This window comes from Psilocybe cubensis, chromosome 6, assembly GCF_017499595.1.
Source record: "Psilocybe cubensis strain MGC-MH-2018 chromosome 6, whole genome shotgun sequence".
Lineage (NCBI taxonomy): Eukaryota > Fungi > Basidiomycota > Agaricomycetes > Agaricales > Agrocybaceae > Psilocybe > Psilocybe cubensis.
This window is the reverse complement of record NC_063004.1, coordinates 45,518-58,253: the sequence shown is the minus strand read 5'-3', so window position 1 is coordinate 58,253 and position 12,736 is coordinate 45,518.

Below are 12,736 nucleotides of genomic sequence, written 5' to 3'. Positions count from 1 at the left end.
GTGCAATAGCACAATTGCATTTACAATTCCGAGTTCTGCATCACCTCTACCAAACCTCACCTCATCTGATTTGTCGTTGTTATGCACCCCTACTTGCTTTTCTTCGCTTGCAAATACAATTAAAAACATCGATACAGTCTGTTCAGGATGGCCATTTATACTGGGAGATACAAGCTACATCCCATCTTTTCCGTTTGTATTGAACATTTGGATCAAGCGGAACAAAATATTGACCAACCGCCTCTCAAAATCTATAGGGTTCGCTGGCTTCAGTATCATTTAAACCTGGTATTTTCGAGCCAATCTAGTTAGCCACGTACCTTCCTAAACCAACATTCCAGTCCTGTGTCATGTCGGGATCCACATTTTGTCTTAACATTGCTCAAGTGAGTTTGTCGTGACGGCTGCCTCGAGAGTGTGTGTGATTCAGACACTTTTTAGAATTCGACCTCAACAACTGATACCTCACTACTTACTTTACCTAAATCTGAGCTCTGCTCTACGTGTACCATTCAACCCTTAGCAGTTCAAATGGAAAGCTCCTTTGGGTGGGATTCAAATTTGTAAGTTATCATCTAGCTGAATGCACAAAATCTGATAATGTCATGGGAAGCGTTCAAAATTGGACTGCGATACAGACTGAATGCGGAGTCTCGTTCGACAATACTATTCCACCAAGTCTTCTACTGAACGAAATCAATGCCAATGCTACAACATTCAATGTCACAGCGTGAGCCAAATCCAACTTTTACACCATACTTTGTCTTAGCATTGTTAATTTTACCAGGAAACCAATGGTTGCACCAGCATCCGCAGATAACTGCGTTTTCAGTACCTATACAGTACAGGTAAGCTGAATGCACCAAACTGTCCTGCAACTTATCCAACCTTCAAGTCTAGAACGGAGACACATGTCAATCCATTGCACAAAGTCACAGCCTCTCGTATGACCAATTAATATCGGTCAACGGGCTGGACGTCAATTGTACCACGCTTCCAGCCGGTGGACAGCCCATATGTCTCCCTGGATCCTGCACCCTTTACACAGTACAAGCGAATGATACGTGTGTTACGATTTATCAGGCAAACAACATTGGCTGGACACAGCTCATTGCATGGAACCCGTATGTCTGCATGTTTGTAAACCTCGTCTCTAGCTCTGAATCGTCGTTTCATGCATCTAGGCAACTTGATAGCTATTGCTCCAATATCGATAGCCAAGTCGGGAAAGGGATATGTATTAGTCCGCCTGGGGGTGGATATACACCGACTACGACGGTGCCAATTGTCACAGGTGACTCCATATCTACTAGGTTCGATCACGATGTGAAGGCATTTTGTCAAATTAGGGTCGCCCACTGCTATTGCGTATGAATTTTAAGTATTTCGAAACAAATTTATCTGATGTAGCTGATGCAGTACACCTACTGCCGCAATTGCTCCAGGCTCTGACCGCGAATGCGGTCTTTGGTACCAAGCAGTGGCAGGAGGTGAGCCAGTGCTTTGTCAATGCTGGTACTTCGGATTTACCCCTGTTACAAGACACTTGCCCACAAATAGTACAGCATTTCCAAATTACGAACGACACTTTCTATGAGGTGAGCCATCTTCTCCACTTTATTTCCAACGTAAATTCGTAATTAATATTTACCGTGTAGTTGAACCCCTCTCTAGACCAAAATGTGAGTCGGCAGACCGTAATCTTTGGGTGTCTGTGGCTGAACACATTGTCACATAGTGCGATAATCTGCTAGCAGGGTTTGACTATTGCGTCGCCGCTTTTCAAGGTGTGTCTCGACGAAGATCATTCTATATCGTATACCACAATCTAAATAAATTTGTGAGAAGATACTTCTGGAACAACAACGACTCCTCTGCCTACATCCACCTTTGCGTCTATGATAAATTATTTCAGTGAGGATTGATCAGTAATAGGTGCCAAAACCTAGCACTGATACCTTTATATGATTCAGATGGCTCCGATTTCCCAGTGGGTACAGGATTTGCCCAGGTAACTGCCACCGGAAATGTCAGCGCTTCCCCGGTGACCGTCCCACCAACTGCCCCTACTCGGACCCAACAAGTTATCATTCCCCCTACAATTGCCCCAGGAACGATAGATAATAGCACATGTCTTCGATGTAAGCCGTAAACTATCTAACAAGCTCTATACTCACTCGATTTCATGGCGTACATGAAGACTACACTGTCCAACCGGGTGATACTTGCTTCGGGATTGAAGTTATATTCAATATCCAGGATAGTTGGTTCCATCAGTGGAACCCACAGGTCTGCATTGCTTTATTTCTACATGGCCAATTACGCGAGCTGAGACCCGATTAGGTCAACTCGGAATGCACTAACATAGAGGTGGAAAGACCGTGTTCTACTGATCCCTGTAGTAATTCATGTCTGACTACCACTTAGGTCGGACTGGCGTATTGTGTATATGGGCCGATTACATTCACGACTCCCATCATCACGCTTCTACCAACATCGACTGTCGCATCCTCGACTGTCTCAGCTTCTAGCCCTACCTCTGGGATTCCATCAAGCACTCCAACGAATATTGCGAGTGGTACGATCACAACGGGATGCTTAGGTCTGTCCAGTCTGTAAGCTCCTTCAGCTCGCCCTATTAACGTCTTGAAAAATGTCAGAATATTACACTGTTCAGTGCGTCACTGTATTCTTCATTGATCAATCGGCAACAATTAAGATTCATTCACAGATCTGGTGATTTGTGCGGAAAGATAGACGATCAATTCGGGATCACACTTGACCAACTGCTTACTTGGAATCCTGAAATGTAACATTCTTTCAGTTCCTTTTTAAGTCCTCATATTAACGTCAGAGCTGAATAGCAATTCTGGATGTGAGCCTAGGCCTCTAATTCAGCGTCTTTATTTCGACTGACAGGACCCTGGAAGGCACAAATATTCAAGTAGGTTTGGCGTACTGTGTCAGCGGCCCAGCGAGCACAGTTTCTTCCAGTTCAACACCTGTACCAAGTCCAACAGCCTCCGGAACAATGTAAGCTGCCAGCGTGTCTAGTATCTCGTGATATGACTGATCGAAATGGTTGCAAATAGAACCGTCGGATGCACAGAATACTACACCGTTGTGTAAGTTCAATTTAAAAATTGCTTGAGTCGTACGTTAACAGTCCACCAGCTCAGGCGACTCATGCCCAGCGATAGAGTCAAAATTCTCTATAACGTTTGCGCAATTCCAACAATGGAATCCAGAAGTTGACGCTAACTGTGAGTCGGCTCCGCCATAAAAGGCTCACCATCTAACCCACACGCACATAGGCGACAATATCTTCGTTGGGCTTCAATACTGTGTTGCTGGTCGTGAGTATCCAAACAACGCAACCATATAATCCATATACTTACCTTGATCTAGCGGCGTCCACAAGCACGATCACCACTTCCCCAGCTGCAAGCCCAACGGCAAGTGGCACAATTACACCGGCACAGGGGTGCAAGCTATATTACACCACAGTCTCTGGAGATTTCTGCTTCAAGATCGAGACCCAATTCAATATCACCTTGGCGCAGTTCTTGGAATGGAATCCCGAGATTAATTCTGATTGCACTAACCTTCAACTGGGGCTCGAAGTAGGTGATTCGCTGATCTATCCATGTCACAATACTGATGACCGGACATTACTAGTACTGTGTTTCTGGTCCTTGAGAGTGGCCTTTTTTTTGATATATACAGTATGAGGATGAACACAATGAACACACACTGCTCATCTACCAAATTTTCTCTTGTCTGATATCACCCAAATCTAAATCACTGCCTCGTAAGCTGAGTGGGTTGTAGGAACCGGTATGGTGCTGGGGACGGAACAAAGAATGAACGGACCTTGGTTATTCGAAGGGGGACCTTGAAGGACCCCAGTGGAATATACCCTCTGAGCCTCACAATCTTCTTGCCCCTGCATCGCTCTCTAAGCTTAGCTGGCTACTGAAGAAATTCAAGCAACTCCACACACCACTCACAACAAATTTACGCATCAAATTTTGCTCAATTACTCTCTCTCGCGCTAGTTTGAGTTGTGCTTGTTAGTCCGTACGTTTACGCGTCTAATACCGTCTCGCTCCCACTCACCTCGTAGTTCGGCACGGGTGGTATATTATGCGGTTACACCCTCCATCAGCGTTGCGCATACCTCTCTGGTTTCATCTTCTCTTTCGTTTTGATTTTGATTTTGGTTATTTCTAAAACAAGGAATAATGATAGTAAGATGAAGAGAGACAACACGAACGCAAACACATACACGAGCACGAGCACGAGCACGAGCACGATGACAGGGATGTCTGTAAACTCGACGCCGACATGCTCTTTGAATGCGCAGGTGTTGACCTCAATATTGACGTGTACGGGTCTGGATCGAATTATGTTGTAGATTTGGTGGGTGTGGCAGAAACCCATAAAAATGAAAACACTGGTGTACGCAAGAATTCATACGCACCAGAGGCAGCATTCGTATCTGTGTACTACACGGATGACGGGAATGCGCAGATAAACTGTGCCTTGAGGCACAGAGCTGAGCATACGGCGGCCGTCGAGAGTCAAATTCCAGAGCCGCCTTGCAAAGCAATTTGAGGATGTCACACTTTCGGGCGCAGCACAGATGACGAGCGGCAGAAATACGATACATGCCAGTTTTTAGAAATTATACGACCTACACAGAGGTTGTACGGCACTGGCATAGGCCACCAGAGGGGTCGTGGTAAACCAGTCAATAAAAAACACAGACACATAGACAATCACATGTTCTGTGCTGTGAGTCGACACCCAGGTACACACTCAGAGGCACGAGAGACCGATTTTCCAGCCAGCCTGAGACTCAGACTCAAATACAGCCATAGAGACGACCACGGCGTTCGCTATGTATACAGGGTCAACGTCCAGTCCCGAGTGCCGATGGAAACAAAACACTAAAAAGAACTTTCCAGACAGCAAGATAGGGACGACAGACACTCCCGTAGCGCTTAGCTGCTCAAATCAGATAACCATCGCACCGCAGCGCAGGAGATGGCGTATTATATGCACGCAAAGTAGAGTCAAAGCACACACCTGCAAAACCACTGTACAACCCTCCTACACGCCTGCATGCACATCGAGCTTCTCGAAGGGAGCAACCGCATCACCATGTACACCAAGACACTGTCCTCAGACCTGTAAACGTAAGTATTTGTGCACTGCGCTTGGATGTCTAAGTGCATATATGCGCCGTCTAGAGGCTGGGGAGCATCCCAAGCGTCATCGTAGCTTTTTTTAAGACCCTGCGACACATGTGAGATCATTATTGAGGGTGTGGGGGTGACGCCAACACAGAGAAGGATGGTGAGACAAAAAGGTGTTCCTGGTAGAGGTGATGGAAAATGTGAAGTGCATAATCAGGCGGACAATTGGATGGGGAGTACATGGACCTGTTGAGGTACAGTGCAGATGGGGAAGGCATCAGTGTGGTTCATATTCACCACACTGAAACCCACGCCCATGTCTGCGCCCATCCCGACGACAACACTCTTAAAGATGTATTAGAAGTCGGCTCTCGAGATCGCTCTGGAGGGCATCAAACCAAATGGAGCTCATGGAACCCTGTGCTGTGCTGCCTTTGGCCTAGCAAATAACACGACATAGATGGGTGCAAAAATCGAAGAACATTGAGGGGAGTGAGTTGGGGGTAAACAGGAGGGTGAGGGTAGTATGTCGTCAAGATATCAACGGAATGGTGGTATAGAGAATGAGCGTGAAGTGTGAAGTAACCTGACTCACCAGCATTGATATAACCGCAGATTCCAACAAACGGATGAAACCGGAGGAGAGATGCTTGGCGTCCATGTCGAGCTCGCCGTCGTATTAACGGGGTAGCGCATAAGGCATGAGTTTGCGCACAGCAAACAACATATAGAACACGAGATAGCAAAAACATCATTTCCACTGCACTGGATATCACGAACTTGATCATCCGTCACGACACAGGCCAGCACACAAATGTCATATGGACACAGTGTTGCTGCACTGGCGTCGATGCAGAATGTGTTTCCAGTGCAGTGGGGAAACGAGGATGATAGAGGTGGAGGTGGAGGCTTGCAGTATTCCCGCAGTGTCGGTTCCAGGCGCCAAAGCGAAAAGAAAAAAAAAATCAAACATTACCACTCACCTAGATGCTCCTCCCCCCTCCTCTGTGCTTAGACCCTGGTATCCTTCAACCCATCCCCCCAGTCGCGTATTTCGGAGTTTGTGTTGTCATTCGAGTGGCTGGGGGAAGAGACGGGTCGCGGTCGTGGATGGTGGTGGAACACGACAAGAGTCGCGTTGTTTGTCCTTGCTGTTGTCAAGGACATTCAAACTCCGCTTTGCCTGACACGCTCGGCAGGGCATTGCTATCACTTCACCGCTGTTTTATAACTTTACTACACATTGCAAAGTCTAAGAAACATGTATTACCCACGGTATGACCAACACGAGAGCTTTCATCGTGTTTATTTACTCTGAGGATCATCTCAAAATTTCGGCATTTTCCACCCATTCCGCCGGCTTCATATTCTCAATCAACCATCTACACAGCCTTGTGTACTGTATATGTACCACAGAAGGTCGATAACGCTTAAAACAGCTCTAACACGGCCCCCACTTATGTGTTTCCTCCTGGAAATGCTCATATTGCAACTGGAATTCACCAAACTTCTGGGAAACTTCGAATCGCCGTGACAACGTTATGTTTAGCTGAGCGCTGTTAGCCTAACCTGAACTTGGAATGGTGCAGAAATAAAGCGACTGGAATGAGCTGGAACGATGTATCGGGGGAGGAAGATGATATTGACCTTTGAGTATGGTATGATTTTCTGGGTTTTGATGAACAGTTTGATCTCCCTTGTATACGATGTACTGATGCATTGCAAACGTATTCATCTTCCCCAGGTATCGCATTGCGTTTAGATTTCGTGTTCAATGGTAAATAGCCGCGTTTATGCGTTTTGAGTTCTTATAAAGGTACATTTGCATTCAATGAATCTCCACATTTACTCTATACACAGTTAAGAGGTCGTCTCATCTCGTCTACATAACTTATCTATGCCCAATTCACGATTCGAGCCTCCACGTCATCTTTGTGTTATCCTTCCCACACTGCATTTGCCGCCTCAAAGTAGTATTCCGGCCTTGATTTTGACCCAAAGGTTCGGCGCGCTAATCCCAAAAGAGCCAGTGCAAACCGACTGCATGTTTAAAATAAGTAAGTAGAAATTCAAGGTACAAATGATAAGCTTTACCTCGATCGCATTGCGGGTTTGTATGATTGACGAGAGAAAATCAAGGTACGCAACTCTGTTCAATTATAGTGTATCGCTTTGGAATCCATGTGGCATAGATCTGTACTCCAGTAATCAACTATGTGCGTACCTCCACCATCTGGGACATGGCGTTCTATTTTGAAATCTGCGTCATTGCACAGATTTACGTATGTCGGTGCCTCGACGCCATTTTAGGCAGATTTAAAATTATTGACCGAGATTGCGATTCCAAAAAAAATCGGGCGTGTTTCACTAGACCTAATGTGGATTTCGAGGAATCACCCGCACCTAATCACTTTTACAACATGTTACACTGTCGGTCGTCATTGATTAGGTGTTTGATACGCATCTCGGACGCGACGCGTCGTGACCAAATTAGATGTTTATTTTGGGAACAGGAATTACGCTCCAAGTGCTGCCAGCAAGATTGTTTGGTAAGAAATAGGAGCAATGTACGTTCTGCCAGCGAGGCTAGCGTGCGGACGAGACGTAAATTGAAGCAGAACTCATGCCTGTTGGTAGGCAACATTAAACCATCGAACGGGCTTCCTAACAGCCAGGCGCTGGATTGAAGCACCGCCGAGGCTAGACGATGTACTTACGAGGTTGCAAAATTAGTTTCTTTATTGCAGTTTTCTGTGAGTATGCGTGCCTATGCCATGGCCAGCCCCCCCTGGCATGTAGTCTGTGAAATCTGCTTGCTGTAGCCCTAATGCTGTGAGAGCTTGCTGCAGTCCAAGTGCCGTGAGATTAGATACTACATTGCATTTGACCGAGTAATACTGCACAGGATATTCTAAGACGGGTTATGGCATTAAATTTTTTTTACATATTTCGTGAGTCTCGGAGACGAGAATGGATGACGAGAACACTAGTCCAAGTGATCAGACTAGCAAAGTGGTGCGTTAAAAAACTGGAAAAAATAAGAAAGACCCTTAGACCCTTACAGGAGAAATGTATAAAGGCTGACTTGTTTTGAATATGCAGCAGCAGTTCGTTATGCGTCCATGCTTTCAGTATGTCTGTTCATCCGTCGCTATGCCCCTATCAAGTGTTTGGCTGTGCCAAACAACTCTTGTTGATGCGCACGGTCACCGCTCTTGACCGCGAACCCCATCATTGAGTGAAGGTTTTCTTGTTTCTTTTTTGTAGCACCACGCTAACGATGCTCTGCAGATTCTGATTTGATTTTTGGACGTCCGCCGAGCGCTGTTGCAAGGTTGAACAAGGTATGTTTTGCCTGTTGCTTTGCTGGCCTATGTCTGACCTTGTATTGTAGTTTTCATCTCGACGCTATTTATCGAGTTCCGGTGAGCAGGACAGTCATGTTGGGGTTGTGGCAATGGTAAGTTCACGTTTTGTGTATGTTTGATTCCCTCGTTGACTTTTTATTCAGGTTTTTCCACTCGTGTTGCTCTGACGCAACATATCGACGTCCGCCGAGCTAGGATATTGGGCTCCCCTGGCCCGTTTTCGAGATGTATGCACTGTGAGTCTATGTCTCCCACTTTTCTACGCTCTGTCTGACTTTTTATCCAGGTTTTTCATTCGTAATGCTGTGACACAACATATCGATGTCCCCCGAGCTAGGGTGTTGCGGTTCCGTGGCCCGTTTTCAAGAAGCATTCATTGTCTTTTTCAGTCTCTAGCTGACTTTTTATCCAGGTTTTTTACTCGTAATGCTATGAAGTTAGGCCGAGATATGGTGTCGTGCTGCCTTCCCCACTCTCATACCATGAGCCGCTGTATGTTGATAGGTCTGTCGGTGTTGTGGGAACTGTAAGTCCATGTTCTGTACTCGTATCAAACCTTCTTTGACCGTTTTATTCAGATTTATGCACTGACACAATGTATCGACGTCCGCCGAGCTGCGTTGTCAAGCCGATCATGTGGATAGGTGGACCATGTCCTGCGAGGTGTAAGTTGACGCCTTATACTTGTTCTATTCCTTCCTTGACTTTTTTTACCCAGGTTTTGTGAACTCGTTGTGCTCTGACGCAACGTATCAACGTCGGACGAGCTGCCTTGGCCTCGTTTTGTAAGACAATCCCGTGAGCCGCTGGATACAGGTTGAGGTAACTTGATGAAAGTATGCGCATTGAAACTCTGCTTACCTGGAATTGTTAGTTAGTCCGTATTGATTTCCGGCGGTCTGGCCGTCAGCTGTTTCCAAGCAACCTTGTCACATACGCCGCCGCTATATATCCCCTTCCCGTGCCACAACATCTTTGTGGGATCTGCGGTCTTTTGCGCAGTCTATGGGTCCTGTGATGGGACAACGGTTCCACACTACTCGAATACCGTGGTTGCATGTATGCGGTTGTGCAGATATAGCTAGTGGTAAGTTGATTACAGTATGCGCGTTGAAACTCTGCTTACCCGGAATTGTTAGTTATGCCCCGACGCATCCTGCGGTCTGGCCGTCAGTTATTTGCAAGCACTTTGCTGTTATACCGCCCAGAAGCTGGCCTTTAAACTGTAGGAGAGTTTCACAGCACTACGACGGATTTTCAGAGTCTGCGGTGTATGTGTGCTGCAATGTGAGAATGGTAAGTTGATTCCAGTATGAGCATTTAAACTGTACTTACCCAGAATTGTTAGTTATGCGCCAACTCAATGTTTCGGGTGACCTTCCCGCTCGCAGTTGGTGGTATCACGTAAGTTATTTCCTCTGTAGATAGACCGGTTACGCCCCAGTATGGCCTTCGGGCGGGGCTAACCTCTGCTTGTACGATAAATTGAAGGTGTTACAATGCATGGACTTTTGAGGCTATTTTTAGATCTCGACATTTATCCGAGTACAAACTCGCCAGAAAATTCATTAAGCGAGTGATAGCCTTCCACACAGAACACAGTGCTGCCATGTACTGACTACATCTTAGGCCGTGTTGTCTGGAACGGCCACAAGCACAATCACTACTGCCCCAGCTACAAGCCCAACGGCAAGTGGCACAATTACACCGGCACAGGGGTGCAAGCTATATTACACCGCAGTCTCTGGAGAATTCTGCTTCAAGATCGAGACCCAGTTCAATATCACCTTGGCGCAGTTCTTGGAATGGAATCCCGAGATTAATTCTGATTGCACTAACCTTCAACTGGGGCTCGAAGTAGGTGATTCGCTGATCTATCCATGTCACAATACTGATGACCGGACATTACTAGTACTGTGTTTCTGGTCCTTGAGAGTGGCCTTTTTTGATATATACAGTATGAGAATGAACACAATGAACACATGCTGCTCATCTACCAATTTTTCTCCTGTCTGATATCACCCAAATCTAAATCACTGCCTCGTAAGCTGAGTGGGTGAATGGGAATTTAGCAGGCTCAGTTTGAGAACGGCATCTCTGATCATAGACAATATTCACTCTGAAAAAACATGAACGCCCTTTCTTTGCTTCATTCTATCTCCTGCATCCTTGACCCTTGGACCCGGATATTCCTAGGCATTTCGGCACTTGGGATTCAAGGAACTGAATTTCACATGGTCACATGACATTTTGATTATCTCGAAGATAACCGAATTCTTATCTCACTCCCCAACACTGAACCCTTTGTGCGACAACAATATTCACACCATGAAAGAGTTGAATAGTGGTCAGACTTATCAATATTTTGTGGAGTCCAAGGTATTTGTACTATATTAAATTTTTATTGGATACTAACTACTTTTTGTTTGGTGCCTATATGGCATCAAACTCTGGGAGCTGCTCTCAGGGAGCCTCTATCACCTGAAAGGCGAGTTCTCCGCCTTTTTTTCGGTGACGCGGGCGCTCTTTTATTACCAAACGTCCCTGCGAGAACCCGTCAGCCAGGCACCTCGGTTGTGCCGGCTGAATCTGCGGCCTCGGTGCGGCCCTCTTTGTCTCTGCGACCCTGTCTGTGGCCGCCCTTTCTTCCCGAAGAACCTCGGTCCCTGCCGAAGTGCTTGTTTCACGACATGGGTCCAGTGGCGACCATGTTCGTGCCCGCTTAACGGCAGAAGCGGGTTCACACCTAGATCAAAGTGCAATTGGGATGGGATGGAATGTCAGAGGTTGAGATTAATGAGAAATAGTGAGTGGAACATACCTCTCGCTGTCTGCCGTCGATATTCTTCGCTTCCGAGTATATTGGGAAGCATTGGCTGCTCGCCTAGTTTCAACAGTCACAGTCAGTTGGCATATGTTCGTTCATTGGACGATAGGATGACTCGTACCTCTTTATTTTTGGGGTATAGTTTGCCATTCTAAAGAAATTATGCGACACATTGGATTCAGTTTCACACTCTGGAAATGAGAAAGGGAAACAGGTTATCATACCCTCCATCATGGCGTCCAAGCCTAGGAAGAGGCTCGACGGGCTTACCCCCGGAGCTTCCCTCGCGGTTCAAGTCCATCTGAATGGATCCCTGATAATTTATTTCCTTTTCTCCCATATAGGAGTGGAAACTGCTGGCACTATCGCCTGAGAGATGACGTTGGCTCCCAATGTGATAGTATGAAATCAATTGCTCAACGCTTGAAGGCGTTGGAAGCAATTCTCGTCTTCGTTTCTCATCTTCTGTGGGCACCCTAGTATGGGTATGTGCCGCCTGTATAGATGGATTGGTGTCGGCAAAGCAAACTCCACTGTGAATGACATCGATAAAACGATTTGGCTGCACATGGTCTGGGGCAGCACTTGTTGAGGACGTGGATGGATAATTCCTGAAGAAATTGATTAGTTTTAACCTAATTCCGCCACGATAGACGCACCCATCATCCACGTTCGTTGACGCATGTTTGCCAAAGTTTGTGGGAGGTAGAGATTGACGCCTGCTTGTCTGATGAGAGGTTTTTGGACTGGTTGGACGAATTTTTGAATACCAAGTGGATGGTTGAATAGCAGGGTCTGGAAATACTGTGTATGGATTGGGACTTGACACGCGTCCTGGACCTATCATGGGGACAAGGTCAAACGAGGAACTAAACAATGCTATTTGTCGATGCTCGGTCAGCGTGAAATCGTGCATAAGAACTCAATCCTTACGATTGATGTCTTCAAAAGAATAATCGGGAAATGGCTCTAGTGTAGGCTCCGGGGACAGTTTATGGCGGGATGAGGAACCTGACGCTTGTTGAACATGGGAAATCGAAGACGAGTGAGTGGCTGGGGTTGGAAATAGTGGGTATGAGCATCCTTCATCCGACTCGGTGAATATCGCTGCTTATCGTGCTACTGTAAGCGTCGCGCAGCACAAATAAACAGCCCTATTGCTTACTGTTTGTGTCTTCCAGATTTGTAGAAGGATATGATCCCGATACGAAGGTAGGTTGAATGGGATTGTGGAGGTTACTCAAAAACAGTGCCGCCGTGTGCTGAGAGCCGGTGGTTACATCCTGAGCGGCGGCGTTGTTGTCTGGAATGTAAGCCATGGATGATGCGCTCCCGGGTAG